The following is a 7,877-nucleotide window of genomic DNA, read 5'->3' on the forward strand; positions in this document are numbered from 1 at the left end:
TCTCAAACACTTAACAAATAAACTAAGAAATAGTTGTACTACTTAGTTTATTTGCCAAATTAAGCATACTTTTCTTAAGATCTTATATTCATTACTACTTCAATGTTGGAGTAGCCAAGATTAGGGTATGACAACCTAATCTCTTTGTGGATGTAGTATTGTTTACTAATAAATATAAGTGATTATCATTCTACCATTTTAGGACATACACTCAAAGGAGGATTTTAGAACTTGGTGTTTGGAATTAATCAAATTTAATCAAAGTAAAACATAAGAACTTGTCTAAGTAGTTCAAACTCATAAGAAGTTGAGAAATATTTTCCTTATTCAAAATGATCATGTCTCCTCAAGAATTTGTTAATATGTAGTTTATGTTTCTTATTAAATTGTTTGTATACAAAACGACATCAAAAAACCACCAAAATATGTTTAACTCATTCTTTGTGCATTGACATATTCATATTATTCATACTATCATGCAATTCCTTGTGGTTCGACATAACCCTATACTATACTACAATTGAATCTTGAAAGAGGTGTAAATTGTAAAATAGTAAAGTGTTATTAATAAATTTATTTGTTGAAAACACATTTTAACATACAAAAGTGATGAAACTAATTTACTAACTTTTATTTATTGTTATTTACTTTCCGCAATTTATTTATTCTTTAATACCAACCTTCCTTAAGGAAAAAATTTGGTTTGTTAATAAAATGAACCCGGAAGGGAGTAAATAAATAAAAGGTCACTAAATTTATTATTCTTTTGTTCTTTATTTATTTATTTGTTTGTAACAACTAACTATTCATCACTTTTGTACATTAGAATACCATTAAACTGGTGTTGGAATTTATTCCACAAAACCGAGATGGTATTTAGAGGTACTTAATAATTATGTAATAAGGGATTGCTTCGATACCATTGTACCGGCATTGAAATTTATTCTCACAAAGCCGAGATGGGGCAAAGAAGGAATAACTCATTCACATGATTATTAAGAAGTAAGTTGTAATTGGAATATTCTTGAAACCATTATACCGGTCTTGGAATTTATTTCAACAAAGCTGAGATGGCAAACCAAGAATAAAACTGAGTTCACTTACTTAATCAAATAAAAACAACACACCGAAAATGAGAGTAATAACCTTTCAACAAATTGGCACCTTGCAAGGGACGATTTGTTGAGAGGGGAAAAATAAATCTCTCCAATAAAATTATGTCAACAAATTGGCGTCGCTGCCGGGGAATTGCTTAAATAATAGAACATTTCATATTTGTATGTCATGCATCAAATAATTGTACGTAAACTTATTTTTTCTTTTGTACAAATTATTTTTGACTTTGTACAAAAATGTGAATTATTAAATATGTATATTATCTATCCACTAACTCTTCTTGGAAAATAGACAGAAGAACCTTTTTCTGTGCATGAACAGGAATAAATAACTTGAATTTTCTCTTGATCTTGAAATAGAGAAAACACTCAAGAAATAGAAAAAGCACAAAAGACGGCACGTAAAGCAAGAACTATTATCCAAGAAAATAGAACAAAAATGGAAGACAATCATGAGTCCAGGGCATAAAATCATAACAGCATATGAGGATTTGTCAGCTTCAACCCCAGGAATATGATAAGAATCGGGAGACCTTCCGGCTCTCAAAGGCCAACAGAAATGAAAACAGGGTTAGTACAACTCATGTACGCCAACCATTTTGCTGGATTAGATCACGAAGATCCATACAACCATCTCACCAAATTTTATGAGTTGGTTGGTACTATTGGGATCTTCGAGTTTGAGGAGGAGACAATCTTTCTAAGGCTATTTATGTTATCACTAATCGGAAAAGCCAAAGTGTGGTTCCTCGATCTCTAACAACATATAATAAATAACTGGAATTTGGTGGAAGAAAAATTTATGTCAAGATAATTTTCGCAAGGAAAATTTATGGACTTGAAAACTGCGATATCCACCTTCATCCAGCCTTCAGGGAGAGTCTATGCGAGGAATGGGATAGATTCAAATATATGCTCAGAAAATGCCCAAACCATGGTTTTGACGTTCAAACCGAGATCCATATCTTTGTCAATGGACATCACCAGCAACATAAATGGATCTTAAATGAAACTGCAGGCGGACAATTAATGGGCAAACCTCCGCATGAAGCAATAGACATTATCGAATCCATGGCATTAAACGATCAAAAAAGTCAACACCAACGAAGGCCACCACTTAGGCAAGGTGGAATGCTTGAACTGAACTCAGCTGATGCAGTTTTGGCCCAACATAAATTGCTTCAACAACAACTAGAAGAGGTGACCCAGAAACTCGATGATTTACCAAAACAGTTACGGGAAACCTCAAAGAAGCAGATTTATATGTGTGACAATTGCAATGAGGATCATGATGCCAATACCTGCCAGAATAAGGAAGTGCATTTTGTTGGGAATCCTCCAAGACAAAATTTTCAAAGTAATTACCCTCAAGGGGGTAATAATCAATTTCAAAAAAATCAACCTTGGAGGCAAGATCTTGCTATAAAACAAACCTTCTACCCCCGGAATAATCAGTTTCAGCATCCAACTCAAGATAAAAGCATCAAACTGGAAGATACTTTGAACCAATTTATGCAAATGACCATGTCGAATCAGAAAAATATTGATGCTTCTCTAAGGAATATGGAGATACAAATTTGGCAGCTGACCAAGCAATTAGCTGAAAATCAAAAATCAACATTTTCAGCTAACACAGAAGTGAACCCTAGAGAACATGGCCATGCAATCCTGAGGGGTGAATTCGAACCATCAGGGCAGTAGAAGGCATAAACAAAAATTTGTTGGTAACTGATGTCAAGCTAATGACAATAAAGAAGCGTTTGATGGGAGGCAACCCAATATCTTTTGATATATAATATGTTATTTCCTTTTTCTACACTTTATCCTTATTCTATTTTTTGTTTTTGTTTATAAGTATTAACTTTTTTTGGTTTCTCCTTGTTTGTTAAAAGAAAAAAAAATTAGGGATCAAAACTCTGAAAATAAGTTTTTTTTTACATGAGAAAAGTTTTTTTTTCAAAAATAGGTTAATGGGCCAAGAACACAAAACTGAAAATTCAAAAATGGGCCCAAAACATAGTCAAAGTCTTGGTCAAGGCTCATTACTCGGTCAAAGCCTGGACCACTGACCCACCGCTTAGCGTGGGGGACCGTGCGCTCAGCGCAGTTCTTCCCGACCATGTGCCTTGGAACCGAAAATTCCAAAAAAAAAGGAGTTTTGCTTCAATTTTTTACCGAAATTCCTTGACCAAAGACCTTGACCAGGGATTTCCAACCCCTATATAAACACCCATTCTTGAATCACAAAGCATCAAGGCAAATTTTGCAAACTCATCTTAAAAACAAAAAGAATTTCTCTCAACATTCAAAGTTTTCTTTTTACCTTCATCATGTAAGTTTTCCTTCTTAGTTATTTTCTTTTGTAAATCTCTTTTGTTGTTAATTAATCTTCTTCAAATAAAATGTGTAAGAGGCTTAATTCATGAAAAACCTATATAGTCATGCACATTTTTATGTTCTAACTTTTTTGGAGTCTTTCTTTGTGTGTTGTGGACTTTTATTAGGAATTTCAGGAGCTCATCAAGGGGAGAAAAGGAAGTTGGAAGGGAGAACAAAAACTCTAAATTTGTCTCCAATGATGCTAAGGAAAAATTCAAAGAAATCACACTCAAGAAAGCCATTACTTTAGAAAAAATTATCAACTTGAATGAGGATGACTTTGGAGGTTTTCTTTTTGTGGTGGAAAAATATGGTTGGCAAAAAATTGCTCAACCAAAGAAAATGTTTTCTTTGGATGTCGTCAAACATTTTTTTGCCAACTCAATCACATCAAGTGAGGCAAGGAGAAATCATAACACTTGGGTGAATGGGACTCAAGTTTTCTAGAACAAGCATGTAATCATTGAGTACTTGGGTAACCCATGGAATCCACCAAGTGAAGAGCATGAATTATGTGACTACCAAATGAAGCTCAACGCATCCTACATGGGTGAAGAAGAAAGTCCTGAAGAAGAATATGTGAGGAAACGTTTATGTTTGGAAGATTTGGAGCTCAACATGTATAGGCCCATTTTCAAATTTTGTATGAGTCAACAAACCCAAATATGGGCAAGCTTCATACGCTACAACATATGGCCTTCCTCGCATGTTTCGGATAATGGCCAAACCCATTTATGATGAAGACTCCATAGGTATTGCTGCAGTAATCTCAGATGCTATTTGGGATTGCATTAACAAAGGTATCCCTTCAATTATTCTTCCATCTTTTATCATTGACCTATGCAAACTTCAAAATATGCCTGGACCCTACAAAGAAATTATGGCTCTCAAATTTGAAATCAACCATGTTTATGTCACCAATTATTGCAAAGAGAAAACCCTTTCCCAATCTCAAACCGAGCTTCGAAAGAATTTTGGTGACTTAAACTCAAAGCAACGAAGTGTATATGGGAGAACCATGAGTTCTAAGGTAGATGCCATAATGAAGGAACAACAAATTCAAAATTTGCAACAAAATGCATGCTACTATGGGATTAAGGGCATCTATAAAAGTTTGCATAGCATTTTTGGGAAGAAACACAATTTCAAGGGAGAACCCTATGAAGAATTTGTGGCAAAAACTAAGCGGCCCGAGGGAAGGTCTCAAGACACAAGTGAAGAAGAAGAGAAGGAAGATGATGAAGAATAAGAAAAAGCTTTTCTGGTTGACTCTTTCCCCTAAAAATTTCAATTTTCATATTATGTTGCGTTTATTTATGTCATTTTCCATTGTGCTTTAAATTTATGTTACTATGAAGTTGAAATTAATAGTGTCTCTTGTTAGTAATTTTATTTTTAGAAAACTTAACAAATTTTTAAATCACATCAAGTAAATCCCAAAAATAATTTTAAGGCTTGAGGACAAGCCTTCATTTAAAAAGGGGGAACAAAGAATTGATGTAATTTAAAAAATTTATTTTCTTGTTTAGATTGTGTAAATATGTAAAAAGTATATTCGATTGTCCAAAAAACTCAAAAAAATTTCAAAACCGAAAACAAAATAGCTAAAATAAAAATTTTAAAGCATGATCGCATGATTAGAAAATGTTAAGCATACTTTAAATTAAGCTTTGATTGTGGAAAATGAGATGTATGCTAAACATTTTTTAAATCAAAACGTGTGAATCCAAACCAAGTGAGGGACTAAGTCAAACACATGAGATAAACAAAGTGAGAATCAACATTTGATTTCACTAATTAAACTTGTTTGAGTCTTTAAATCTCTTAATTGCATAAAAATGATAAGAAATGATCAAGGCATGTTCTTTGATTACTTGAAGCAAAGGCCAAAAAGTCCAAACCAAATTAGAACATCCTTTGTAAGCCCCTTTGAGCCAAAACAAATGAAATAAAGTTTTTCAAACTATCCCATGAAACCGAATTGAAATTGTTTTCTAAGAGAGCATTAAATTTTAAAGAATGGTTTGAAATGATTAAGTTGGGGGGAAATTGGTAGACTTTGCTTCCTAAAAGAAAGAAAAACTCAATCTCTTTACAAATTAAAAGAAAAATAAAAGAGATAGTGAAAAATAGAAGGCAAGGTTCAAAAAGTTAAAGAGATTGAGAAAAATAATGGAAAAAAAGAAGAGTAAAACTATTCCATTGAAAATTTTCCAAAAATGCTCTCTTTTTAAACTTACCTTAAAAAAATCTAGAAAAACCATTATCCAAACCAAGCCTTATTACAACCAAAATGAAGACCTTAGTGATGTTTGATTAATTATGCAATTTAAGAGACTAAGTGATATGAAAAACAAGTTCAAATTACTACAAACAAATGTTTGAAAATTTGAGTGAAACACTTACCCTTCAAAAGTTCTACCTTTGAACTTGTGTGCAAAGAAACACTTTTTAGTTTGAAAAATATTTGCTTAGGTAAATTGTTACACATTTTTTTAAGCAAAAGCATCGATTTCTTGTTTGAAGTATTCAAAATTCACAAATCATGAAAAATCTAATTGAAATATATTTTTGACATGCTTATACATTTGAAATCATGTTGATCATCATTATTATTTTTAGCCAAATTGATTTCGGATAATTTTCACCTTTTTTTTTAGGACAAACAAAGTTTGAAGTTGGGGGGAGTTTGATAAGTGCCAAATATACCTAAATTTCCTACACTTTTATGGCACTTATCTTAAGCATAATTGAGAAAAACCAACTCCAAACAATATTTTTTGTATAAAATATCACAATCTTGTATATTTGTGTGTATATTTCTTTTTATGTATTTTGTAGAATTTAGAAAGAAAAAAAGAAGAGAAAAAAGACTCATCACCAAAAAGAAAAAGAAGTCAAAAACCAAGGAGCTCAACCAGGAAGCTAAGCGTGGACCAAGCCACGCTAAGCTGACCTGGACACTAGCCTGACCTGGACACAAGCCTGACCTGGACCAAGCTGCTCAAGCAAGCAGCTGACCGGACCTGCTTGGCCGCTCAGCCTAGCACCAGACTAGTCCTGGCACGATCAGAACTCAAGCTTGACACTGTCAAACACAAGCTTGGCACATGCCCATGCTGCTGAACAAGTAGCTTAGCGGTCCAACCAAGCATCTTAGCGAAGAACCAGACTCCTGACCAAATCAGCAAGCACCAGGCCACGTCCAAGTCAGCACGGTCAAAGCTGCTGAACAAGCAGCTTAGCGGTGCAACAGGTGTGTTAAGCGGTGTGCACCCAGACTTGACTTAGCCATCAAACAAACCATGAAGTCACCAAGGACCTCACCTCAAGTAGCCCACCATAGGCTTTTGAGTGTAGCTCGCAATAGCTGGTTTCATAGCTCACAACTACCTTTGATGAGTCAAGAATAAGGAGGTGACAAAGCTACTTCATTAAGGGACCAAACCCATACTGAAGGGTTTGGTCAGTCCTTAGTGGGGCTAACAAGCAGCTCAGCGGCCCAGAAAAAATTCTATAGATAGTGCATTCCATTCGAGCATCAGGAAATAAATAACATGCAATATATCTTAAACATTCTGCCTAGAAATTCTCTGAAGTTCTCTTTTCTTGTTCTTAGTTTTAGGAGCTTTATTTCAAGTAAGTTTGTAATTTTAGTTTAGAATTCTAGAGGAGTAAAGGAGAAGGCAAATGAGATGCAAAAATCAATTTTGTAATCTCATTGGGAACTCAAAGCATCCAATCCTTGGATGGATCGCTCATGCACCTAACAATTTCTTTTGAATATGCTTATGTATTTCTACTTCTTCTTATATTCTAAAAGATTTGAATTTTAATAATTTAAGTTGGTGGTTTGATTAATTTTACTTGTTTAAGAAATTCTTAATGCTCTTTTTAGATTGATCCCCTAAAAATTGATTTCAAGTCATAAAATCACTTGTCTCAAACACTTCACAAATAAACTAGAAGTTGTTGTACTACTTGTTGAAAGCGTATTTCGGTGTTTTGTTGGGAGTTTTCTCCTCTCAACAAATCGTCTTAACAGCAGTGTCAATTGTTTGAAAGATTAATACTCTCATTTTCGTTTTGATCTTTTTGTTTGATTAAGTAAGAGAACTCAGTTTTATTCTTTGTTCGCAATCTCGGATTTGTTAGAATAAATTCCAACGTCGGTATACTGGTTTCAAGAATATTCCAGTTACAACTTACTTCTTTAATAATCATGTAAATAAGTCATTCCTTCTTTGCCCCATCTCGGCTTTGTTAGAATAAATTCTAACATCGGTACAATTGTATTGAAGCAATTACCTATTACATAATTATTAAGTACCTTTGAATACCATCTCGGTTTTGTGGAATAAATTCCAACACCAGTTTAATGGT

Source organism: Lupinus angustifolius, chromosome LG01, assembly GCF_001865875.1.
Source record: "Lupinus angustifolius cultivar Tanjil chromosome LG01, LupAngTanjil_v1.0, whole genome shotgun sequence".
Classification (NCBI taxonomy): domain Eukaryota; kingdom Viridiplantae; phylum Streptophyta; class Magnoliopsida; order Fabales; family Fabaceae; genus Lupinus; species Lupinus angustifolius.